Source organism: Macaca thibetana, chromosome 10 (assembly GCF_024542745.1).
Source record: "Macaca thibetana thibetana isolate TM-01 chromosome 10, ASM2454274v1, whole genome shotgun sequence".
In the NCBI taxonomy this organism is placed as follows: domain Eukaryota; kingdom Metazoa; phylum Chordata; class Mammalia; order Primates; family Cercopithecidae; genus Macaca; species Macaca thibetana.
Window position 1 is genome coordinate 26,343,483 of NC_065587.1, and position 27,123 is coordinate 26,370,605.

Here is a 27,123-nt window from a genome sequence, read left to right on the forward strand (position 1 = left end):
TTTCACTGTGTTAGCCAGGATGGTCTCGATCTCCTGACCTTGTGATCCACCCACCTCGGCCTCCCAAAGTGCTGGAATTACAGGCGTGAACCACCGCGCCCGGCTGGTGACTGGGTTTTTAAATTAATAATGTGGACACTGGCCCGGGGCAGTGGCTCACGTCTGTAATCCCAGCATTTTGGTAGGCCGAGGCGGGTGTATCACAAGGTCAGGCGTTTGACACCAGCCTGGCCAACATGGTGAAACCCTGTCTCTACTACAAATCAAAAATTAGCCAGGCGTGGTGGCATGTGCCTATATTCCCAGCTACTCAGGAGGCTGAGGCAGGAGAATTGCTTGAACCAGGAGGCGGGGGTTGCGGTGAGCCAAGGTTGCAAGTGCAAGCACCACTGCACTCCAGACTGGGAGACAGAGCGAGACTCTCTCTCAAAAAAATAAAAAAGAATGTGTACACTGTAATTTGGGAAACCTTTATCTAGGGAAACATACAAACATGTAAAAACACATACATACCTACACCCATGATCGCGCCACATGAATTCATACATAGACAGCACTTCACCCCGCCCCTGATGTGTACAACTCCTCAACACCTAAAGGGAATAGTTTCTTCCTGAGACTACAGAATACGGCCATAGTTCTTCATCTGGCCACAATCCACCACAATCCCACAATCCCAACCCTCATGCACAGAAGCAAGCTGGAATCAGAGTTTCTCTCCACACAAAATTCAGCAAGGTAGTATCACCTTTATTCTCATCTAGAGTATTCTTTAGCAAGTAAATAATTGTGGAATACTTGCCACTGTCACTGTCTGTGAAGGCCACCTATAGTTACAGAGAAGAAATTGCTGCGAGCATCAAAACAGACTGTGTTCTGTTCGCACAGGTCTTTTGTTCACTTGGTGATATTAGAAAACAAGATGGTAAAAAGTGGTCGAATCAAGGGAAAGCAAAAGAAAGAACTAACGTGCTCATGCTAATAGACAGGAGGGTTTTGTGGCGAATGCAACTCTCAAGTCCATCTTGGCTGGTAAAGACAAAACTTTTTCCAAGGAGAGAAATAAGCTTACTGCTGCTATCACAGTCTGTACCTGACGTTGACACTTTGAATGAGGTCTTGAATCATGCCTCAGTTGGTTATATAATCTGACTCGGAACTCCCCAACCAAGGGAAATGGATGACTCATCTATAATACCGGTGTTCAGGTTTTCATATATTGTGTCCATTGGGAAAGAAAGAGACCAAGTAACATTTCCATTTCAAATAAAGTCAGATATAATGTAGCCTCTTCCTGTGCCTGCTCATCAGGCATCTCCTCCAGGGGGCTTACACGGTGAACAGGAGGATACAGAGTGCATTGGTACCTTGCTGCTTTGGGCCATAAGGTATTCAGGGGGCATTGCTTGATGTGAACACGGGAAGAAAGTAAAAGGCACAGGAGAGGAGCAGGACTGAAATGAGAAACAAAGCCACTGGCTGTCTAGCTAAAGGGCACCTAGCCAATGTGAAATAGTCTATATGAAAAAGATAAACAATGGGCTGGGCGTGGCGGCTCAGGCCTGTAATCCCAGCACTTTGGGAGGCCGAGGCATGCGGATCACAAGGTCAGCAGTTCCAGACCAGCCTGGCCAGCATGGTGAAACTCTGTCTCTAGTAAAAATACAAAAATTAGCCAGGCATGGTAGTGCATGCCTGTAATCCCAGCTATTGGGGAGGCCAAGCCACAAGAATCACTTTAACCTGGGAGGCAAAGGTTGAAGTGAGCCAAGATCGTGCCACTGCACTGTAGCCTGGGCAACAGAACAAGACTCCATCTCAAAAAAAGAAAATAATTAATTAAAAATAAAAACGATAAACAATGAAGACAGAGTAGAAGGACGGCTATCAGAGGCTGGGAAGGGTAGTGGGGGTATGGGGAGAAGTAAGTATGGTTAATGGGTACAAATAAATAGAATAAATGAATAAGGCCTGGTAGTTGATAGCACAATAGGGTGACTACAGTCAATAATAATGTATACACTTTAAAATAGCTGAAAGAGTGTAACTGGGTTGTTTGTAACACAAAGCATAAATGCTGGAGGGGATGGATACCTCATTTTCCAATGGTGTGTTGATGATGATGATGATGATGATGATGATTATTATTATTATTATTATTATTATTATTTTGAGACGGAGTCTCACTCCGTTGCCCAGGCTGGAGTGCAGTGGCATGATCTCAGCTCACTGCAACCTCTGCCTCCTGGGTTCAAGCAATTCTTCTGCCTCAACCTCCTGAGTAGCTGGGATTACAGTCATGCCCCACCACACCTGGCTAATTTCTGTATTTTTAGTAGAGACGGGGTTTCACCATATTGGCCAGGCTGGTCTTGAACTCCTGACCTTGTGATCTGCCCACGTCGGCCTCCCAAAGAGCTGGGATTACAGGCATGAGCCACCGTGCCCGGCCCATATGTGATTACTATGCATCGCATGCCTGTACCAAAACATCTTATGTAACCTATAAATACATACACTTGTACGCACAAAAACTAAAATTATAAAATTATTTAAAAATAAATAAAAGTAGAGAACTCCAACAGTGAAAAGCATGCTGTGTTTGAATGGCAGGGTCTCAGGACTTGTTTTCAGTATTGTGATGCTGAGCTGGATGGCCACTCTCTTCCTCATCCCTTCCAAGGACATCCCTTCCCCAGGATCCACGTGTGCTGCTGCTGAGTATGCCATCTCTTCTATAAGATTTTGCATGTGATTAAAAGCAACCTTTACTGGGAGACTGAACTCAATTCTAGGCAAAATATTCTACTCATTCACTTGTCTTTTGTTAAAATACTGACTTTCCCTACTATTTTAGAGATAATCACCACTAACCCTGTGATGCTATGATGTTTCTCCTTCCGGTCTTCCCTTTCTATTCGCTGTGTGTGTCCATTGAGTGGGTTGCTGCTGATGCTCACTCCAGCCCCGACAGTGGGACAGTCCATGCTGGGGTTTAGCACATGGTGGGCGCTGATGCCCTCTAACCGCACTGTGCAGGAGATCTCCACCTAGGGTGACGGGCACCAGGCTAACAACAATGTTGTCCTTTGAGTTCCGATTAGGCACTTCCTTTTGTGTATGTGTGCTACTGGATTTGAGCATTTCTAAGGCTTCAGCTGTTCATGTTCTTAAATAAAAGATCTTCCTGAGACTTCCCTGCAGTTGACCAGTGTTGAGGCATGACCCCAGCAATGACGGATGTTGACCTACAGTGTTCTACACGGTGCCTCACACCTCTCACAATCTGTGAGCTGACCAGAAGCCTGTGGTCTTTCTGTGTGTGTGTGTCACATTAATGAGCATGCCAACATCTGTTGTAACAGGTACGTTTTGCTACCCTGGCTTATATTATTAGGTGGCATAGAGCCCACCTAATAATGATGGGCAGTGTTTGGGATTTCTGTTGGCTATAATACTTCCATGGGTACGCAGAGGTGCTAGACCTCCTTGGCACGTGGACATGTCATCCCATGGCTGAGGGATTAACGCAGTTCAGTAACCCAGAGCATCAATATTGGGACTCATGCCTGGGTTCCCATTTGCCTCTTCCACTTAGGAGGTCAAGAGCTTGGGCCATTCATCTCTGCACCATCTCCCTCTAAGGACTGGGGATATGAAACTAGCCTTCAGGGCCAGCTGTGGTGAGGAATGAGTGTGTTGACTGTGTAAAGTGTGTGGTGGTATTGGGATTTTTTATTTTAGAAAAGTGACATGGGTACTGTGCTGTGCATGTGGACACATACCTTCTGGAGAAATACACACACATTCACAAACACATTCACACTCATTACATGTAGAATCACTCCTATGTACCTCCCAACCCTCATGTACACAATCCTTTGCCTCTAAATGACACTGATGTTTCCAGGAACACTAGTCAATGGTCACAGTTCTTTACTAGAGCATTTATTTCTCACACTGCACCCCGATCTTTGTTTCCAGCAGGAAGCTGAAACCAGGCAGGCTGTCTCCAGGCAAAGTCAGGCAAGAAAGTCCTACGTTTTCAGCACTTAGATTTTGAATCAGCAAGGGATTGATCCCAGAATACCTAGCCATTGTCAATTGCCCTTGGGTCCATCTGCAAAGAGAGAAAGGAAAACACTATGAGGACCAGGTCATGGTGTGTTTGCACAGGTCTTTTGTTCACTTGCTGATTTCTTTCATTCAGGAAAGACATTGCAAGTTCTTTTTGGTTGGCAACCACAGAATTCTTTTCCAAGAACTCTGGTACTGAGGATAACGCTTGCTACTCAGTTTGGAGCTGGTGCTGTCATGTTTGAATGCTATCATCGATCAGGCCTCAATTGGTCACAGACTTTCACTTGATATTCCCCCTCACCAAGGAAATTATATTTGTTATCTGTAATGTACATGGTCAGATTTTCAAATCTTATTTCAATTGAAAAACTAAGAAACTGGCCAGATGCAGTGGCTCATGCCTGTAATCCCAGAACTTTGGGAGGTTGAGGCAGGTGGATCACCTGAAGTCAGTAGCTCAAGAACAGCCTGGCCAACATGGTGAAACCCCATTTCTACAAAAATACAGAAATTAGCCAGGCATGGCGGCAGGTGCCTGTAATCCCAGCTATTCGGGAGACTGAGGCAGGAGAACCACTTGAACCCAGGAGGCAGAGGTTGCAGTGAGCCGAGATCACGCCACTGCACTCCAGCCTGCGTGACAGAGTGAGACTCGTCTCAAAAAAAAAAAAAAAAATCACAAAACAGAACAAAAAACTCCTTCTCTTCTCTCCTTCCTCCCCCAGTCGTCTCTAGTTTCTGTCTTTTTGAATTTGCCTATTCTAGACATCTCATGTAAGTGAAAACATGCAATATTTGTCCTCTCCTTGCCTTATTTCACTAAGCTTATTTTACAAGGTCCATCCATGTAACAGCATATATCAACATTGAATTCATTTTATGGCTGAATAGTATTCTGTTGCATAAATACGCATTATTTGACTTGTCCATTTATTTGGTGATTGATACCAGGTGTCAATCAAGATTTTGTTGTTATTTCCACCTGTTAGCTACTGTGAATAATTCTGCTATGGACTTTGATATACAGATATCTGTTTGAGTTCCTGCCCCCCTCTCTCTCTCGCTCTCTCTCTCTCTATATATACACACACACACACACACACACACACACACACACACACACCTTACAGTGGAATTACTGGGTCATATGGTAGTTTTATGCTTAGAGTTTTGAGGCTCTACCAAACTCTCACACAATGGCTAAATCAGTTTTCATTTCCTCCAGCAATACATAAAGTTTTCAATTTCTTGACATCCTTGTGAACAGTTGTCATTTTACTTTTCCTTTTTCTTCACTACAACCTTCCCAGAGAGTGTGAAGCTGTGTCTCACTGTTGTTTTGATACATACTTCCTCATGCCTAATGATGTTGAGTATCTTTTTTTGTACTTACTGGGTCATTTGTGTATGTATTTGGAGAAATATGTATTCAAGTCCTTTGCTTTTTTTTTTTTTTTGACGGAGTCTTGCTCTGTCACCAGTCTGGAGTGCAGTGGCACGATCTTGGCTCACTGCAACCTCCGCCTTCTAGGTTCAAGCGATTCCCCTGCCTCAGCCTCCCGAGTAGCTGGGACTTACAGGCACATGCCACCGTGTCCGGCTAATTTGTTTTTTGTATTTTAGTAGAGACGGGGATTCACCATGTTGGCCAAGATGGTCTTGATCTCCTGACCTTGGGATCCACCTGCTTCAGCCTCCCAAAGTGCAGGGATTACAGGCATGAGCCACTACGCCTGGCCAGCCCTTCACCCATTTTTTAACTGGGTTGTTTGTTTTTATTGTTGAGTTACGGGGTGCTTTACATACTGCAGATATGAATTCCCTTGTCAAATATATAATTAGCAAAGGTTCTGTTCCATTATGTAGGTTGTCTTTCTGCTTTCTTGACAGTGTCCATTGATGCACAATACTTGGCAAAAATGTTCATCACGTGTTACAATATGTTATATGTTAACAGTTATAAAAATATAGCTAATAATTTAAAGATATCAATAATCTCTTTAAATGTGCATGGTCTATATACACTAATTAAAAAACATAGACTAGAAGAGTAGATGAAAATGATACGCAAATATGTGTTCTCTACCAGAAACCCACTTCAAATATAAAGACTCAGAGCAAAAGAAGAGACATTTAAAAAGACAGACCACCAGGTGCAGTGGCTCATGCCTGTAGTCCCAGCACTTTGGGAGGCCGAGGTGGGCATATCACCTGAGGTTGGGAGTTCGAGACCAGCCTGACCAACATGGAGAAACCCCATCTCTACTAAAAATACAAAATTAGCTGGCTACGGTGGCACATGCCTTGTAATCCCAGCTACTCAGGAGGCTGAGGCAGAAGAATCACTTGAACCTGGGAGGCAGAGGTTGTGGTGGTGAGCCGAGATTGCGCCATTGCACTACAGCCTGGGCAACAGTAGTGAAACTCCATGTCACCAAAAAAAAAAAAAAAAAGACAGACCAGGCTAACATATATATTTTAAAAAGCAGAAACAGCTAAATTAATCTTAGACAAAGCAGCCTCAGAAAAAAGAAAACTATTAGGAATAAAGAAGGCATTATTTAATGATACTGGTACTGACTCTCCTAGAAGCCATAAGAATTTTTTATGTGTACACACCTAACAAGAAGCATCAAATTACTTGAGGCAAAAAAAGTGAATAGAAATGCAAGGAGAAATAGATTAATCCACTCTTATTGTTGAAGATTTATAAAACCCTTTACTCTAGTAATTGACGGATCCTTCAGAAAGAAAAGAAGTAAGGGTACAGTTGAAATGAAGCACTGTTATGGGTGATATTGAGTCCCCCCTCCAAAATATATGTGAGAAGTCCTAGCACCCAGAGTCACCATAGATGTAATCAGTTAAGGTGCATTCACATTGAAGTTGGGTGGACCCTTTATCCAACATACAGGTCTTCTTATAAGAAGAAAAGACAGGACCAGCCTGGCCAACATAGTGAAACCTCGTCTCCTTTAAAAATACAAAAATTACCCAGGCATAGTGGCACGCATCCGTAGTCTCAGCTACTCGGGAGACTGAGGCAGGACAATTGCTTGAACCTGGGAGGTGGAGGTTGTGGTGAGCCGAGATCGCACCTCTGCACTCCAGCCTGCGCAATGGAGCAAAGAAGAAGAAAAGACAGGTCCACATGGGAAGGATGCCATGAGAATGATGGGGGCAGAAATCGAAGTGCTGCAGTTGCAAGTCAGGAAAGCCACAGGTCACCAGGAAGCCAGCAGAAGTTAGGAAGAGGAAAGGGAAGGTATCCACCTACAGGTTTCAGAGGAAGGAAGCTTATACCTTGATTTCACACTTTCGGACTCCAGAACTGAAAGACAATAAATTTCTGTTGTTTCAAGCCAACTCAGCTGGAGCTTTGTTATGGCAACCCTGGAAAACTAATAAAAGTATAATCAATCAGGTAGACCTAATTGGCACTTACAGAAGACTTCACTCAATGACAGATGACTACACGCTGGAGTGCAGTGGCATGATCTCGCCTCACTACAACCTCCGCCTCCCAGGTTCAAGTGATTCTCCTGCCTCAACCTCCCAAGTAGTTGGAATTACAGGCACACACCACCATGCCCAGCTGATTTTTTTTTTTTTTTGTATTTTTAGTAGAGATGGGGTTTCACCATGTTGGCCAGGATGGTCTCTATCTCTTGACCTCATGATTCGCCCACCTTGGCCTCCCAAAGTCTTGGGATTACAGGTGTGAGCCACTGCGCTGGCCTACATGTGCTTCTTAAGGTCATATAAAACAGTGATCAAAATAGACAACACTGGTGTGACGTGCCTGTAATCCCAGCTACTTGGGAGGCTGAGGCAGGAGAATGTATTGGAATCGGAGGTTGCAGTGAAATCGCACCACTGCACTCCAGCCTGGCAGCAGAGCGAGACCCCTCTCAAAAAAAAAAAAAAAAAAAAAAAAAACAACAATGGGCCATGAAATAATACTACCACTTATTTAAATGAATAAAATTTCTAAAATTTGCTTTCATACCGTTACAAAATTAAACTAGAATTAGGCCGGGCGAGGTTGTTCAAGCCTGTAATCCCAGCACTTTGGGAGGCCGAGACGGGCGGATCACAAGGTCAGGAGATCGAGACCATCCTGGCTAACATGGTGAAACCCCATCTCTACTAAAAAATACAAAAAAACTAGCCAGGCGAGGTGGCGGGCGCCTGTAGTCCCAGCTACTGGGGAGACTGAGGCAGAAGAACGGTGGAAACCCGGGAGGCAGAGCTTGCAGTGAGCCGACATCCGGCCACTGCACTCCAGCCTGGGCAACAGAGCGAGACTCTGTCTCAAAAAAAAAAAAAAAAAAATTAAACTAGAATTCATAGAATTCAGTAATAGAAAAATAAATGGAAAACTTCCAAATATTTGGACATTAAAGCATGTACTCTGCAAAACACATGGATCAAAGAAGAAGGCTCAATGAAGTTGTAAAAAAATATATATATATATTTTGAGATGGAGTTTCGCTCTTGTCACCCAGGCGGGAATGCAGTGGCGTGATCTTGGCTCACTGCAACCTCCACCTCCCAGGTTCAAAGCGATTCTCCCACCTCAGCCTCCTGACTAGCTGGGACTACAGGTACACACCACCACAACTGGCTAATTTTTGTATTTTTAGTAGAGACAGGGTTTCACCATGTTGGCAAGGCTGGTCTCGAACTCTTGACCTCAAGTGATCTGCCTGCCTCAGCCTCTCAAAGTGCTGGATTATAGGCATGAGCCACCACACCCAGCCAAAAAAGTATTTTAAACAAAATGAAATAAAAATGCCCCTTGTCAAGATCTGTGGGATTCAGTCAAAGCAAGGCTTGGAGGGAAATTTGTAACACTGAACGCCATGTGATAGAAAATAAGAAAGACCTAAAGTCAATAACCTAAGCTTTAACATTAGAAAATCAGAGAAAATAGAGCAGTGTAATAGAAAGCAGACAGAAGAATAGCAAAAGTAATAATTATTGCAGAAATCAATGGAATGAAAAATCAAAAATCAACAGAGAAAATTCTCAAAACCAACAGCTATTTCTATGAATAGATTTAAAAACAATCAGTAAACCTCCAGGCAGGCTAACTATGAAGAAAAGAAGTCACAATGTACCAATAACTAAAAGAGAAGCCATCACTTGTGGTTCCATGGGCATTGAGAAGACAATGAAGAAATACTGTGAGAAAAATCTATGCCCACAAATTTGATAAGCTTATGAACCAATTCCTTCAAAGGCAGAAACTATAAAACTCACCTAAGGAGAAATAGATAAACTGAATAGACCTGTATTCAATTTTAGACATTGAATCAATCATTAGTAACTTAAAAAAAAAAAAAAAAAAAGCACCAGGTCAGATGGTTTTACTGGTAAATCCTACCAAATTCTTTTTTTTTTTTTTTTTTTGGAGACAGAGTCTTGCTATGTCACCCAGGCTGGAGTGTAGTGGCAGGAGGATCGCTTAAGCCCAGGAGATTGAGGCAGCAGTGAGCTATGATCCTGCCACTGCACTCCAGCCTGGACAACAGAATGAGACCCTGTCTCTAAAAACAAAAAGCAGTAAGAAAACAGGACCATCACTCACAGCACCTCTGCCTCTGCCCTCCCTGCTTGAATGAGGAGCAGGGCGTCTCAGCTGCTCAGAGCAGCCCTTGAATGAGCCCCAGCTATTTCTGGGGTCCTCAGACGAAACCTCCCATGGCCAAGTCAGTATGGGCCTCCTCCCCTGTTCTGGCCCCCGCTCGCAGATGCTGAGTGACAGAGGCTCAGGTTTCGGGTGTTCCTGGCAAAGCCTCACCCCCGAGGCCCCACAGCTCAGACCCAGTCCTTGGTTCACATGGCCTCACATCCGGCCTCTTTTTCCCTTAAGACCGATTTTTCCTGGGAGGTCACTGGATCCCTCATTCAGGTGGAGTGCTGCAGGGTGACACTTTTTCCAGGGGTGACCCAGGCCTGCAGAATCCCAGTGTCACAAGCAGGCCTTGCCTGAGCCTCCACATGACCCCCTGCTCCTCCTCTCCCACAGGGAATGTGACGTCCTCTTCCCCGGGCACATCCACCTGCAGAGGGCCCAGCCCATCCACTGGAGACACTGGATTATGAGGTGAGCCGGGTGAGGTGCAGGAGCCCTGCTGCAGGGGAGGACCCCCTGCCCTGACCCTCCTGCCCCTGGCTTCCCACAGCCACGCCGTGGCGCTGACCTGAGACTCTGAGCAGCTGCTGGAGGTGCAGAAGCGGATTGATATCCTGTCCCTGGGGAGGTGGGTTAGGCTGCAGTGTCCTGAGGGCCTGGTGGGGGTGGCTGCTGCATAGCTTTAGGCATTGGGAAGGGCAGAGTGGGACAGAAGGCCGCGTTACCTGCTAAACAGCGGACGCTGCATGGAGCCCCAGCTCTCGCTAAGATGGGGACGACCAAGCCAGTGAATGTGTCTGAGCAGGGCCAGAGCTCTCCAGCAAGGCTCTGGGCGAGCCCAGCCCGCTGCCCTCAGCCTGACATATGGCGACATGTCAGGAGACAAGTGTCCTGCACCCAGGGCGACTCGGTGCTTGGGGACAAGTGTTAGGGTACACTTGGGGACAAGTGTTCTGCACCCAAGGCGCCTGGGCCAGGAAACAGGCTGAGCTACAGGCAGTTGCTCTGGCAACCAGGTCTTGTTTCTCTCTCTGTCTCTGTGTGTGTGTATGTGTGTGTGTGTGTGTGTGTGTGTGTGTGTGTGTGTGTGTGTTTCAGGGCTGTCTGCCAGACCCTGGTCACCATGAATCCCTGTCCCTGCAGTGGGGTCATTGTGGGCAATCTCCTGGGTGTGGACTGAGAGCTGCTCCGAGTAGGTGACACACCCTGCCCCTCCTCCCCAGGGAGAGTCACCCTTAGCACCAGCCAGGACCCGCAAACACACCTGAAACCAGAGGGCAGGGGCCTGTGGCTCCCAGTGAAACCTTTATTCATTGCCTATGGGCCCTGAGGTCATGTAGGCCAGGGGGCACCCATGGCAGGGGTGCCTGGTACTGAGAGATTCAGGGTTCCTGCCTCCCTCCTGGGACTGTGCAAAAGATCCCTGTCCCCAGCTCCCACCCCACACTGATCCTCTTCCCTGATCCTCTTTCCAGGGGGAGGGGGCTGGGCAACCTGGTTAGGGGAGAGGAGGCCACTCCGTGCCCTCCAGCTCAGCCCCACTTCCTCCCACCCCCCCCCAGAACTCAACTTTGGGGCCATCACTCTCAACAGCATGGATGCCACCAGTGAGCGGGACTTGCTGGGTGAGTCTTGGGGAGCCAGTCCCCTGCCCTGTGTCTCAATTCTGTCCCCCAGCCTGGCTTCTCTCCTGTCTCCTCCCACCCCTGTATAGTTAGGCTAGTTGTGATGATGGTTGTACACCTCCTGCCATGTACCTCCTAGGAGGACAAGGAAGCTGTGTTTGACGTGCCAGACACCATGAGTGCCATGCTCCAGGTGGCCACTGGCGTCATCTCTACACTGCAGGCAAGACACCACCCACCTGCCTCTCCTCCCCTAGGTCCCAGGCACTTCAGCCTGGGGGACAGAGTGAGACCCTGTCTCACAAAAATAAAAAAAGGGAGGGAGAACTAATCCAAGTACACTGTCAGAAGAGTGAAAATACAGCCCTCAGATTGGAAGTAAATATTTGCAATGCACATGTAAGGATTAATATCCAGAATACATTAAGAATTCCTGTGACTAAAAAACAACAAAACATCAATTCAAAAATCACCGGCGCAGTGGCTCACGCCTATAATCCCAGCACTTTAATAGGCTGGGGTGGGTGGATCACCTGAGGTCAGGAGTTCGAGACCAGCTTGGCCAACATGGTGAAACCTCATCTCTACTAAAAATAGAAAAAATCAGCCAGGTGTGGTAGCAGGTGCCTGTAATCCCAACTACTCTGGAGGCTGAGGCAAGAGAATCGCTTGAACCCATGAGGTGGAGGTTGCAGTGAGCCAAGATCGTGCTATTGCCCTCCAACCTGGGCAGTAAGAGCGAAACTCTATCTCAAAAAAAAAAAAAAAAAAAAAATATATATATATATATATATATATATATATATATATATATATATATATATATATATAGGCCGGGCGCGGTGGCCCACGCCTGTAATCCCAGCACTTTGGGAGGCCGAGACGGGCGGATCAGAAGGTCAGGAGATCAAGACCATCCTGCCTAACACGGTGAAACCCCGTCTCTACTAAAAATACAAAAAAATTAGCCGGCCGTAGTGGTGGGCGCCTGTAGTCCCAGCTACTCAGGAGGCTGAGGCAGGAGAATGGCGTGAACTCGGGAGGTGGAGCTTGCAGTGAGCCGAGATCGCACCACCGCACTCCAGCCTGGGCGACTGAGCAAGACTCCATCTCAAAAAAACAAAACAAAACAAAACAAAACAAACAAACAAACAAAATATATATATAGGCAAGGATAGGGGCACATGTTCTCAGGATCTCCTGAGGGCTGTGTCATGGGTCTTAGTCACTAAAAAATTTAATTAAACATTTAAAAAATTAGGCAAAGGACTTGAATAGACATTTCTCCAAAGAAGATATACATATTGGTTGAAACATACATGAAAAGATATTGAATATCATGAATCGTTTAGGAGCTACAAATCAAAACCACAGTGACATGCCCCTTCACTCCCATTTGGATGGCTGATATTAAAAACAAACAAAAAAAGAAAATGAAAAATAACAAGTCTTGGCAAGGATGTGGAGAAATGGGAACCACGTTGTGCATTGCTGGTAGGAATATAAAATGGTGCAGCTACTGTGGAAAACAGTTTTGCAGTTCGTCAAAAAAAAATAAACACACAATTACTAAGCAATTCAGTCATTCCACCCCCAGATAGATACTCAGGAGATCGGAAAGCAGGGACTCAGAAAGCTGCATGCCAGTGTCCATAGCAGCATTATCTGTAATAGCCAAATGTTGGAAACAAGCCAGATGTGCGTCCGCAGATGAATGGATAAACAAAATGCAGGATCCACACAATGGACTCATATGCAGCCTTAACAAGGCATGAGGTTGGCCGGGGGCGGTGGCTCACACCTGTAATCCCAACACTTTGGGAGGCCGAGGCAGGTGGATTCTTTGAGGCCAAAAGTTTGAGACCAGCCTGGCCAGTATGGTGAATTTCTGTCTCTACTAAAAATACGAAAATTAGCTGGGCATACTGGTGCAGGCCTGTAATCCCAGCTACTAGGAAGACTGAGGCAGGAGAATCACTTGAACCCAGGAGACAGGTTGCAGTGAGCCGAGATCACACCACTGCACTCCAGCCTGGGTGACAAAGTGAGACTCGGTCTCAAAAAAAAAAAAGTACATGATGAGACTGGCAGTCTTGCCATACCAGGTCACAAAGAAGCTCTCGAAGACATCTGTGGCTATGTCAAAAGGACTCAAGAGCTGCCTTTGAAGAGGCCCCCAGTAGCCCGAGGACAATTTGAGCTGCACTAGGAATAATACTTGCATGGATTGAATCCATTAGTCATGTTTAATAATGAGACTTCAAATGAACAAACAAAACTAACCAATCACCTTTGGAGGATGATTAGAAGCCAATTTATGGCCAGGCACGGTGGCTCACGCCTGTAATCCTAGTACTTTGGGAGGCCAAGGCGGGCAGATTGCTAGAGTCCAGGAGTTGGAGACCAGCCTGGGCAACATGGCGAAATGCTGTCTCTACTAAAAATGCAAAAAATTAGCCAGCATGGTGGTGCATGCCTGTAGTCCCAGCTACTCGGGAGGCTGAAGTGGGAGGATCAACTGGGTCAGGGAAGTCGAGGCTGCAGTGAGCTGTGATTACAACACTGCACTCCACCCTGGGCAACAAGAGTAAGACCCTGTCTCAAAAAAAGAGAAGCCAATTCATTACCTTGAAAATAGGCAAAAAAAAAAATGGGAAAGAATCTAAACATTGATCTTGCCTGCCCTATACGAACTTTATCTTGCAGCTTAAGTTGCAAAGACGCGTTACGTCCCTCCTGAGGAAAGATCACAGTACCACCTATAGTGTAGCCAAAGGGATCAGATGTGGATCTGACCGAGCTTACAGATCCAGCTGCTCACTTGCTGGAAAAACAGAAGACAGAGAACAAGTTGAACTGCACTGAAAGTAAACCATCAGCAAAATCCAGGACTGCAGAATTCTACAGGTCAAACTTTTGGGCTCTTCAACGTGAAACTGTAAGAATAAAAAGGGATGAGGCTGAAGCAGAAGGATTGCTTGAGGCCAGGGGTTCAAGACCAGTGTGGGCAGCATAGCAAGATTCTGTCTCTACAAAAAATACTAAAATAAAATAAAGAAAAAAGAAAGGAATTGAGGGTGATCCTCTAGATAAAGAGTATTTTGTTTGTTTGTTTGTTTGTTTTGAGATGGAGTCTTCTTTTGTCTCCTAGGCTGCAAGGCAATGGCCCAGTCTCGGCTCACTGCACCCTCCACCTCCCAGGTTCAAGCAATTGTCCCGTCTCAGCTTCCTGAGTAGCTGGGATTACAGGCACCTGCCCAGCTAATTTTTGTATTTTTGTAGAGACGGGGTTTCACCATGTTGGCCAGGCTGGTCTCGAACTCCTGACCTCAAGTCAGGAGTGATCTGCCTGCCTCAGCCTCCCAAAGTTCTGGGATTATAGGCGTAAGCCACTGTGCCCAGCCAAAGAGTCTTAAAAGACATGTTAGAGTCAACAGAAGTGCAAGAGAAAACTATCATGGTAAGGGATAGGAATAAAACTGTGAAGAAGCCAAAGAAGTGGTTTCTGTGAAGTCAGAATTGTGGGTACTTGAAGCAGGAGGAAGGTCATTGTATTTGAGACAGGACAAAAGGGAAGTTTCTGTAGTGGCTGGAAAAGAGTTATTTTCTTTTTCTTTTTTGGAGATACAGTCATGTTCTGTTGCCCAGGCTGGAATGCAGTGACGACATCATAGCTCACTGCAGCCTCAAATTCTTGGGCTCAAGCGATCCTCCCACCTCAGCCTCCCAAGTAGCTGGAACTACAGCTGCATGCCACCATACCCAGCTAATTGTTGGCATTTTTTTTTGTAGAGGCGGTGTCCTGCTGTGTTGCTCAGGCTGGTCTCGAACTCCTGGCCTCAAGAAATCCTCCCACCTCAGCCTCCCAAAGTGCTGGGATTCTAGGTATAGGCCACCACAGCCAGTCTACTTCTTGACCTTGAGTGGTGGTTACAATGATAAGCTCTCCTTACAATTCATAACGCTATGAATTATAATCAACACGTTTTATTTATAATTCCCTCCTTAGGCCGGGTGCAGGGGCTCATGCCTGTAATCCTAACACTGACACAGGAGTCCAGGGGTTCAAGGCTGCAGATGAGCTATGATTGTGCCACTGCACTACAGCTGGAGGTGGCAGAGTGAGACCCTATCTCTAAAAAATAATAATAATAACAATGATAATAGTAATAATAACAATAATCTCCTTATAGTTCATGGGTTTTTTTGTTTGTTTCGCTTTTTGGTTTTTTGAGATGGAGTCTTGCTCTGTTGCCCAGGCTGGAGTGCAGTGACCCTATCTCGGCTCACTGCAACCTCCACCTCCCGGGTTCAAGTGATTCTCCTGCCTCAGCCTCCTGAGTAGCTGGGATTTCAGGGGCCTGCAACAAAGCCCAGCTAATTTTTGTATTATTAGTAGAGACAGAGTTTTGCTATGTTGACCAGGCTGGTCTCGAACTCCTGACCTCAGGTAATCTGCCCACTTCAGCCTCCCAAAGTGTTAGGATTATAGGTGTGAGCCACCATGGCCCGGCCAGTACTCATATTTTGTGGGGTTTTTTTTTTTTTTTTTTTTGTATCTGTGTCTTATCATAAAATTAAAAAATTAAGATTATTTCAAAACCAAATCCTCTAATTCTTTTCCCAGGAAATCCTGCAAGGGCATAAAACTGAAGTAAATGGATTGGATGGAACTGGAGTCAAGGGTGACTCCTGGATTTACATAACAGGGTAAGGCGAGAATCACAAAAACATCACAAGGCCATGTATAGCTTATAACAAATAACTAACAGTCTCCTGCAATGTATTGCAAGGTTACAGCACTTTGTAAGATGATGAGGATGACTTTCCAGAGAAGGCAGGATAGGAGCCAAACCTTTTTGTTGTTGTTGAGACGGAGCCTCGGTCTGTCACCCAGGCTGCAGTGCAGTGGCACGATCTTGGCTCACCGCAACCTCTGCCTCCCGGGTTCAAAGGATTCTCCTGCCTCAGCCTCCTGCGTAGCTGAGACTGCAGGCACATGCCACCATAACCAGCTGATTTGTTTATTTTTGTAGAGATGAAGTTTGACCATGTCTCCCAGGCTGGTCTGGAACTTCTGGGTTCAAGTGATCCTCCCACCTTGGCCTCCCAAAGTGCTGGGATCACAGGCGTGAGCCACCTCACCCAGCCTCAGACGTTTTTAAGTGTACAGTCCAGTGATATTAAAGATATTTAAAATGTTGTAAACCATCACTAGCATCTATCTCCATAACTCTTTTCATCTCATAAAACAAAAAATATATACCTATTCAACAATAACTTCCAATCCGCTCTCCACCCCTCCCCTGGAGACCACCATTTTGCTTTCTGTCTCTGTGATTTTGACTATGCTAAGTACCTTGTATAAGTGGAATCATACGGTATTTTTTGTGTGTAACTGGCTTATTACATCTAGCGTAATATCCCTAAGGGTCATCCATATTGCAGTGTCTGAACTTTTTTTTGCTTTTTAAGGCTGAATAATATTCCATGGTATGTATATGCCATATTTGGCTTATCCATTTATCCATTGATGAACACAGATTGTTTGCTTATTGTGTGTGTGGGGTGGGGGGGTTTGCCAGACTGGAGTGCAGTGGTGCGATCTCCGCTCACTGCAACCTCCACCTCCTGGGTTCAAGCGATTCTCCTGCCTCAGCTTCCCGAGTAGCTGGGATTACAGGCATGCACCACTATGCTGGGCTAATTTTTGTTGTTGTTGTTGTTGTTGTTTTGATAGAGACAGAGTTTCACCATGTTGGCCAGGCTGGTCTCGAATTCCTGACCTCAAGTGATCCACCTGCCTCGGCCTCCCAGAGCGCTGGGATGACTGGTGTGAGTCACTGCGCCCGGTCTGTTTCCATGTTTTTCCTACCGTGAATAATACCACTGTGAACATGGTGTATAAATATCTTTTCAAGACCCTGCTTTCAATTATTTTGTGTATACAGTCTTCCCTCAGTAACAGGGGATTGGTTCTAGGACACACTGAGGATACCATAATCCACAGACACTCAAGTCCTTAATTTAAAATTAGGTGGTATTTGCATATAATCTGTGCACATCCTCTTGTATACTTTAAATCATCTCTAGATTCCTTATAATACGCAGTACAATGTAAATGCTGTGTAAATAGTTGTTATACTGTATTGTTTAGGGAATAGTGATAGAAAAGAAAGTGTGCACATGTTCAGAACAGACACAGACATCATAGGGCTAACTACAATTTCCATGTGCAGTTGGTAGAATCAACCTGTGGACCCCATGGATACAGGCCGGGCACAGTGGCTCACGCCTGTAATCCCAGCACTTTGGGAGGCTGAGGTGGGCGGATCACCTGAGGTCAGGACAGCCTGTCCAACATGGTGAAACCCCATCTCTACTAGAAATACAAATTATCCTGGCATGGTGGTGCACTTCTGTAATCCCAGCTACACAGGCGGCTGAGGCACAAGAATTTCTAGAACCCAGGAGGCAGAGGTTGCAGTGAGCCAAGATTGAGATCCTGCAACTGCACTCCAGCCTGGGCAAAAAACAAGAACAACAACAACAAAACCCTTGGATACAGAGGGCCAGCTATATACAAAGATATGGAACTGCTACATCGTATAATAATTCTGTTTTTAATTTTTTGAGGAATTGCCACACTGTTCATAGTAGCTGCACCATTTTAAATTGCCAGCAACAGTGCACAAGGGTTCCGGTTTCTCCATATCCTCTCCAGCACTTGTTATTTCTGGGATCTTAGTTTGTTTTTAATAGGAACCAAAGGACCCTTTTTCACATGTGTAGAATTCGCAGTTGACAGGTTTGTTTTTCTTCCCCCAGCATGCTAAATCTATCACCCCACTCCCTTCTGGACTCCGTAGTTTCTGCTGAGAAATCATTTAACAATCTCATTGAGGAATCCTTGTACATGACCAAAACCCTTTTTTGTTTGTTTATTTTAGACGGAGTTTCACTCTGTTGTCCACTCTGGAGTGCAGTGGTGCAATCTCAGCTCACTGCTATCTCTGTCTCCCGGGTTCAAGCAATTCTCCTGCCTCAGCCTCCCGAGTAGCTGGGATTACAGGCACTTGCCACAACTTGATCTGGCTAATGTTTTGTATTTTTAGTAGAGATGGGGTTTTGCCATGTTGATTAGGCTGATCTTGAACTCCTGATCTCAGGTGAGCCACCTCCCTTGGCCTCCCGAAGTGCTGTGATTACAGGCATGAGCCACCACACCCAGCCAACTTTGTTTTGTTTTGTTTTGGCTGCTGCTTTCAAGATTTTTTGTCACTTGTCAGTTTGATTATAATGTGTCTTGGTGTGGATCTTGTTTTGGTTGATTCTATTGGAGTTCATTGAGCTGCTTTGATTTGTAGTTTCATGTCTTTCTCCAATTTGGGATAGTTTTTGGCCATTTTTGCAAATAATCTCTGTCCCTTTCTCTTTCTCTTCTCCTTTGCTGAATTGCATAATGTGTATCTTGGTCCTCTTGATGGTGTCCCATAGTCCCTTAGGATGCCTTCACCTTTGTTTGCTCTTTTTTTTTTTTTTTTTTTTTGGAGACAGAGTCTTGCTCTGTTGCCCAGGCTGAGTGCAGTGGCGACATCTCGGCTCACTGCAACCTCTGCCTACTGGGTTCAAGCGATTCTCCTGCCTCAGCCTCCAGAGTAGCTGGGATTATAGGCATGTACCACCATGCCTGGCTAATTTTTTTTGGTTTTTTTTGTTTGTTTTTGTTTTTGTTTTTGAGATGGAGTCTTGCTCTGTCGCCAAGCTGGAGTGCAGTGGTGCAATCTCAGCTCACTGCAACCTCCGCCTCCTGGGTTCAAGCAGTTCTCCTGCCTCAGCCTCCCGGGTAGCTGAGACTACAGGCATGTGCCACCATGCCCAGCTAATTTTTATATTTTTAGTAGAGATGGGGTTTTACCATGTTTGCCAGGATGGTCTCGATCTCTTGACCTTGTGATCCACATGCCTCGGCCTCCCAAAGTACCGGGATTACAGGCGTGAGCCACCGCGCCTGGCCTAATTTTTGTATTAGGCTAGTCTTGAACTCCTGGGCTCAAGAGATCTGCCCACCTCGGCCTCCCAAAGTGCTGGGATTATAGGCCTGAGCTACCTTGCCTGGCTAGTAACCTATTTTGATATCTAAGTTACAAAATATCAAAGTTGTCTGTGTCAAAATATCAAGTGTCTGGTGTGGTGCAGTGTGTATGTGTGTGTGTGTGTATGTATATGTGTGTGTGTGTGTGTGTGTGAATCAGCTGGGAGAATAATAAACGTCACCTGAAGATAGATGGAGTGATCTGTAGACCTGAGTCCTTCTGTGGGAGGGTTAACCTGTTTGGGTTATATAAGTGTAGTTGCATCATGTTCGGCAGAAGCATTCTGTTGCTATTGGCTTTATTTGGAGGTTAACCTGGTTACAGGAAGTTTGCAGAAATGCCACAGTGACAAAGGTGGGCTGGAGTGGTTTCGCCCTGTGTCTACCTGGCTAAACCAGGACTAAGTTTCCCACAGTCCCCTTCTCCATATGATTTGGGGTCAGAATTGGCTAAAAAAATTTGTGAGATACCCGGGTGGCAGAACGGAAGCGACAGCCATCACTCATTACAGCCTGCTCGGTTGGAGGCCATAAGGCAGATGCAGAGGTGCTGGGCCTGCCCAGGACCAGGGTGAGGGGAGCAGGCACCTGTGTGAGTACAGGGTCAGCACCTGAGACTCAGCACCCTCTTAAATGGTGGCCCTAGGCACCTGCTGGGCACACAGTAGGGCCCCTGCCTGGAAGCTCTCTTTGTTCTCAGGAGGAGGGCAGCTCAGGTGCGACCCGCAAGAAGGAAGAGATTCTGAATAGACTTCTCTGCTGTGGGCTGAACCCTCCCACTGGGCACTTTCCCACCTTGTTACAGAAAACCAGAGCTGGGGCCGGGTGCAGTGGCTCACGCCTGTAATCCCAGCACTTTGGGAAGCCGAGGCAGGTGGATCACCTGAGGCCAGGAGTTCAAGACCAGCCTGGCCAACATGGCAAAACTTCATCTCTACTAAAAATACAAAAAAAATAGCCAGGTGTGGCCATGGGTACCTGTAATCCCAACTACTTGGGAAACTGAGGCGGGAGAATTGCCTAAACCTGGGAGGCGGAGGTTGCAGTGATCTGAGATTGTGCCATTGCACTCCAGCCTGGGCGACAGAGCAGGACTCTGTCTCAAAAAAAAGAAAATAAAAAAGAAAACCACAACTGGACAGTAGCAAAACAGTCAAAACAGATTTTATCAGGAACTACTGCAGTGGGGAAGAGGCCTCAGTACGAGACGGGTTCCATGCAAATACAGCATGGGCAAGTGGGGATTTATAGCCCTGGAGTAGGGTTGGGGGAGTGAGTGGAAAACGGCTGAGAGGAAGCATCTCAGGGCTAAGGGGGGTTCTGGCTAAACCGACCTCCCAGAATTCCTCAGAAGGCAGGCCAGGGTGATCAGACATCACCTGGGAGATTGGAAATTTGATCAGATAGGGAAGGTGATCAGATGTTGAGGGTAGGTGACTATGGCTAAACCCACTTAGCAGGAATCTTGCTAAAACTGTGCAGTGCAGATGCAATTAAAGTGGGCACTGAAGCTCAAGGTCAAAGCCTAGTTGAGAAGTCTTAGAGGGGTCTAACTCCAGTTTATTCAAGGAGAGAGTCTTTGTCACACTGCATGCACGGTGGGGAGACCCCTGGGTTTCTGTGAGCCCTGACATCAGAGGTCGTGGGCCTGGTTCCCGCTGCACCTTCCAGGGTTCTGCTGAATGTGTCTCGTTGCTGGATTGCTAGTTGGTTCTCAGATTGTCCGTGGCCTGGATGGCGGGGAGGGGAGGGTGATGGTCAGCTGCCTGTCCTAGGCCTGAGGCCTTCACCACTCCCTCCCTGTGCCCCAGGGAAGGCAGTCAGACCCCGGCCCTGGTCCTGGTCATCAGGGATGGACCCCTCTGCCGGGAACATGGAGAAGTCCTCTCTGTGTCCCCTCGGATTTCGGTCTGATAAGGCTTCCCATGAGTAAATCCAGCCGCATGGGGGGAAAGGGCAGGGAGAAACCCACAGAAATGGAAGCAGGGCTCTGGGATCGGGTGACCCTAGGTGCCCCACGTCAAGATTCCCAGGTATGCCAGACAGTAACTCCCTCCTTGTCTAAGGCCATTTGAATTGGGTTTCTGGGACCCACAGGATGGCTCTCTGACATGGTCTGTAACAGACATTGCACATGTGCTCTGCAAGCATGGTGGGGAGGGGCACCCAGCAATGCTATCCCAGCCCCAGATACTGCACAGAAAAGGTCTAGAAATCCCATCATAGAGATGCAACTGAACTGCTGGAAATGCAAGGAGAACAGACACGACTCTTGCACAATAAGGGCACCTGTAAGTCTTTTGGAGAAGAGCTCCCGTGTGCAGGAATGGTGGGGTAGGGTAGAGAATGGCTGTGAAAGTAAACAGATGGAAAAAGATACCATGAAATTCCTACTCAAAAGAAAACTAGTGTGTTTCTATAGATATCAGACAAAAGCAACTTTAAGGTAAAAGATATCATCTGGAATAAATAGGGCTATTTTATGGTAATAAAAGTTCTATTTTGGCTGGATGCGGTGGCTCATGTCTGTAATCCCAGCACTTTGGGAGGCCGAGGTGAGTGAATCACCTGAGGTCAGGAGTTCAAGAACAGCCTGGCCAACATGGTGAAACCCTGTCTCTACTAAAAATACAATAATTAGCCAGGCATGGTGGTGTGCACCTGTAATCCCAGCTACTCTGGAGGCTGAGGCAGGAGAATGGCTTGAACCTGGGAGGAGGAGGTTGCAGTGAGCCGAGATTGTGCCATTGCACTCCAGGCTGGGCAACAAGAGTAAAAAAAAAAAAAAAACCCATCAGGGAGGTAATGGTGTTTTTTGGTTTTCTTTTGAAACTCACTCTGTTGCCCAGGCTGGAGTGCAGTGGTGTGATCACAGTTCATTGCAGCCCAGACCTCCTGGGCTCAGATGATCCTCACACCTCAGCCTCCCAAGTAGCTGGGACTACAGGTGCAAGCCACCATGCCCAGCTAGTTTTTAATTTTTTTGTAGAGATGGCGTTTCACCATGTTCCCCAGGCTGGTTTCAAACTCCTGGGCTCAAGCGATCCTTCTGCCTTGGCCTCCCAAAGTGATAGGATGATAGGTGTAAGCCACCAGCCAGACCAGCAGTTTTAAATTTATATACATTTAATAATATAGTCTCAAAAAAATATGAAACCAAAAACTGCTGAGCTACAGGGACAAATAAATTCACAGTCCCTGAGGGAGATGATTTCTTCTCAGCAGACGAAACAAACCCTAAAAAGCAAAAATAAATAGACAGTTGAAAGACAATAATGGGTACCTAATGGACTTGTATATAGAGCACGGCATTCAAGGGCTGCAGAGCACATGTTCTCTTCAAAGACAAAAACAGGCAAGAATCATTGACAAAAAGGAACTATATATTGAGTTTTAAACAAGTCTCCATAAGGCAAATTTCAAAGAATTGAAATTATTCAGAGTATGCACCCTAAACACATACAGTTAAACTAGAAATCAATAACAAAGATATGGCCGGGCACACAGTGACTCATCCCTGCAATCCCAGAGCTTTAGGAGGCCAAAGCGAGAGGATCATTTGAAGCCAGAAGTTTGAGTCCAGCCTGGGCAACATAGTGAGACCCTGTCTTTATAAAAATAAAAAAGAGGCCGGGCACAGTGGCTCACGCCTGTAATCCCAGCACTTTGGGAGGCTGAGGCGGGCGGATCACGAGGTCAGGAGATCGAGACCATCCTGGCTAACACGGTGAAACCCCGTCTCTACTAAAAAAAAAAACTTCACAAAATTAGCCGGGCGCGGTGGTGGGCGCCTGTAGTCCCAGCTACTTGGGAGGCTGAGGCAGGAGAATGGCATGAACCCAGGAGGCGGAGCTTGCAGTGAGCCGAGATTGCGCCACTGCACTCCAGCCCCGGGACAGAGCGAGACTCCGTCTCAAAAAAATAAATAAATAAAATAAAATAAAAATAAAAAAGAAAGTAGCTGGGTGTGGTGGCATGTGCCTATAGTCCTAGCTACTCGGGAGGCTGAGGCAGGAGGATCACTTGAGCCTCGGAGTTGGAGACTGCAGTGAGCCATGATCGCACTACTATACACCAGCCTGGGTGACAGTGAGACTGTCTCAAAAAAATAAATAAATAAAACCCCACAAAATATCCCCAAAGCCAAATATATAACTAGAACATCCTCACATATTTGGAAATTAAGAAATATGCTGCTAGGCGGATATGGTGGCTCACGCCTGTAATCCCAGCGCTTCAGGAGGCCAAGTCGGGAGGATCACTTGAGTTCAGGAGCTTGAGACTAGCCTGAGCAACATAGCAAGAATCTCTCTCTCAACAAAACGTTTACGCAATTTAGCCAGGTGTGGGGGCATGTGCCTCTAGTTCCAGCTACTTGGGAGGCTGAAGTGGGAAAATCGCTTGAGCCTGAGAGTTGGGGGCTGCAGTCAACTCTGATTGCACCACTGCACTCCAGCTTGGCTGACAGAGCAAGACCCTGTCTCTAAAACAGAAAGAAAGAAGGAGGGAAGGAAGGAGAGAAAGAAGGGAAAGGAAGGAGAGAGAGAGAGAGAGAGAGAGGGAAAAAAAGAAAGAAAGAAAAAGAGAAAAGAAAGAAACTGCTAAATAAGTCAACAGTTGGAGAACTCAAAAATTAGGTGACATTTTAAACTGAACAATGATGAGACCACCGCATAAAAATTCATAGGATACGGATAAATCAGCACATAGAGGGAAATTGGTAACTTAAATTCCAGCCCTTTGGGAGGCTGAGGTGGGAGGGATTCCTTGAGCCCTGGAGGATGAGGCTGCAGTGAGCTACGATTCTACCATTACATTCCAGCCTGGGCAACAGAGTGAGACCCTGTCTCAAAAAAAGACTGTTGTTCAATTTTCACAGATTTGCGAAATGTAAAATTTAAATGTTAATCCCACCCACAAAATAATGCCACAGAAACATCAGAATAATGTTTGACCAAATATCTGGCACTGTGGCCCTGCCAAGTTAACACATAAAATTAAACATCAGCCTGGCCATAAACAATGGTAGCTACATCATCATCCTCGTGTCCAAGGAAACCTCAAGACTTCTTGGCTTTGAAGAATATTTTGAAGCTGCCAAAATAGCAGAGACCACTTCCAGTGACCCTGAGAACCTGAGAGCTTCTAGAACCTTCACTGGGTCCTGGGGAAAGTGGTCCTGTATGTCCTCTGGAGACAGCCTGGGAGACAGGGATCCTTGGTGGTGCAGGCAGAGTCTCTGAGGCCTGGGGTATAGACAGTGGGCAGGGGACTGACCAGCATGAGGCCAGAATGGGGGACACCTACGAACACGGGAGCAGGGCGGAGGTGACCAGATGGAGCACTCACCTGTACTGTGAGGGAGGAGAGCCAGGCGGGACCCAGAGGGCTCTGCAGAGGCACCAGGGACCCTAAAAAGGGAGAGCATTGAGCAGAACAGCAGGACCCAGCCTCCTCTGCCCAGGCCTGGACACATCTCAGTCCAGGAAGGGGTGAGATAAGCCTGGGTGGTCAGAGCTGCAGCTGCACCTACTGGAGAGGCCTGGCCCAGCGCAGTCCCATAGCGTCCCCAGGATCCAGCCAGACCCAGATTTCCCACCACAGAAAGATGTGATCTGAGGCTGCCTCTGTTTAGAGGCCATGGCAGGTGCAGGGTCAGGCAGGGCCTGAAAGGGAGCGGCTGGGGACACTATATTTAAAAACGGTTCCTTCCTCTCCCAAGACCTGGGGCTGTCCTTGGGGGAACCACAGTTTCTGAGTTCCAGGCAATGATGAGTGTCACACTCAAGGGGGTTGCTGGGGAGGGAACAGCTTCAGCCCAGATCCCCAGGGCAGGTGCTGCTCCAGCCCTGAAGGTGAGAGGAGCCAGGGTCAGGGGCAGCAGTGGACCAAGCCTCTCAACAAGGGAGAAGCTGCACTGGATTGGGGCCTCCCAGGGGCTTCCCCTGTACCTGCATCAATGTTTCTTAGGGTGCCCACATCCTATTACTGCTCAGCACCTTGCCCGTCTCCCCGAGGATCAGGAGCTGTCTGGGATGCAGCCTTTGGCGCTTAGGGGACTCTCAGTGTTTGTGGGACACTGGGATCTGAGCATCAGTCCATGGAGCCTGAGCTCACTATGGCTCTCGTGATGTCCATAAGATAACATGAAGTCTTCTGTTCGTCTGTCTGTCTCTTGTAGCATCCCACAACCATGGCTGGCAGATGCCAAGGGGATGTGTGAGATGGCCCAGCTCCAGGACAGGCATGTGGCACCCATGAAACTCAACTGGAGGGAAGTTGGGGAGAGCCTCACAGCGCTGGACAAGCCATCGGATGGCACTGCCCCAGGGACACACCCAGTGGCCGGGACCGGGATATGGAGGACCTAAGGCAAAGGGTGGCTTAAAACGTGACAGCGGATCTGCCGCTGGGGAAATGCAAGAGGGGATTTGACAGCTGAGCCAGATGTTCCAGGACAGCAGTTTCCAAAAGATTTTCCATCCAAACTTCCAGCAAGAAGTAGATCTTCCACTGTAACCCAGAGCATATCTGCGCATTCAGGTAACTGAAGCAACATTCCGGGAACCGTCACCATCCCTCCCGTGGAACAGTTCGCTCTCCAGCTGGAGTCAGCTCTAGGCGGCCTCACTTTAACAAAAGGTTAGCTGCAGCCATTGGAATGAATTTCATGCGCTCTATGAGTTGCAGTGCAAAATTCGAATAGTGGCAGTTGAAGCTCAGTATCATCAAGGATTCATTTACTTTATGATGGTTAACAACATTTTCCAAGCCACACTAACCAGGCCAGTTAGTAATAATAATAATGATAATCGGGCGGGCGCGATGGCCCACGCCTGTAATCCCCGCTCTTTGGGAGGCTGAGGTGGGCTGATCGCCTGAGATTAGGAGTTCGGGACCAGCCTGGTCGACATGGTGAAATGCCGTCTCTATTAGAAACACGAAAATGTAACATGATGGTGGGCACCTGTAGACCAGCTACCTGGGAGGCTGAAGCAGGAGAATTGCTCAAACCCAGGAGGCAGAGGCCACAGCGAACTGAGATAGCGCCACTGCACTCCAGCCTGGGCAGCAGAGTGAAATTCCATCTCAGAAAAAAAAAAAAAAAATGAAAATACTAATAAGCCCCTGAAGGTATTACACATGCAGCACTTTCCAGTTTAAAAAGCACTTTCAAAGGACAAGTAGAGTATGGTCCCACCCATAGGAGGTACCCAGGGTAGCCAAATAGAGAGATGGTGGGTGCCAGGGGTGGGGGAGGGAGAAATGGGAAGTTAGTGTTGAATGGGGACAGAACTTGAGTTTCGCAAGATGGAAAAGATCTAGATGTGCCATTGCACTCCAGCCTGGGCGAAAGAGTGAGACTTCGTCTCAAACAGAAAAAAACAGTTGCGGTGGCTTATGCCTATAAACCCAGCATTTTGGGAGGCAGGCGTATCATGACATCAGGAGTTCGAGACCAGCCTGACCAACATGCTGAAACCCTGTCTCTATTAAAAATACAAAAAATTAGCTGGCATGGTGGTGGGTACCTGTAATCCCAGCTACTCAGGAGGCTGAGACAGGATAATCACTTGAACCTGGGAGGAAGAGATTGCCGTGAGCTGAGATTGCCCCACTGTACTCCAGCCTGGGCAACAGAGCAAGACTCTCAAAAAAAAAAAATCTAGAGATGGATGGTG

At 46.8% G+C, this 27,123-nt stretch overlaps 1 protein-coding gene across 1 annotated transcript in view; it reads left to right on the forward strand.

Annotated features, from left to right (window-relative positions):
* LOC126929527 (aspartate-rich protein 1-like) overlaps nt 1–2,722 on the forward strand; it is a 38,957-nt gene extending 36,235 nt beyond the window's left edge. The window contains exon 15 of the transcript XR_007717194.1: nt 2,614–2,722. The gene's annotated coding sequence lies outside the window, so the exon portion shown is untranslated. The remainder of the gene's footprint in view (nt 1–2,613) is intronic.
* The last annotated feature ends 24,401 nt before the right edge of the window (nt 2,723–27,123 follow it).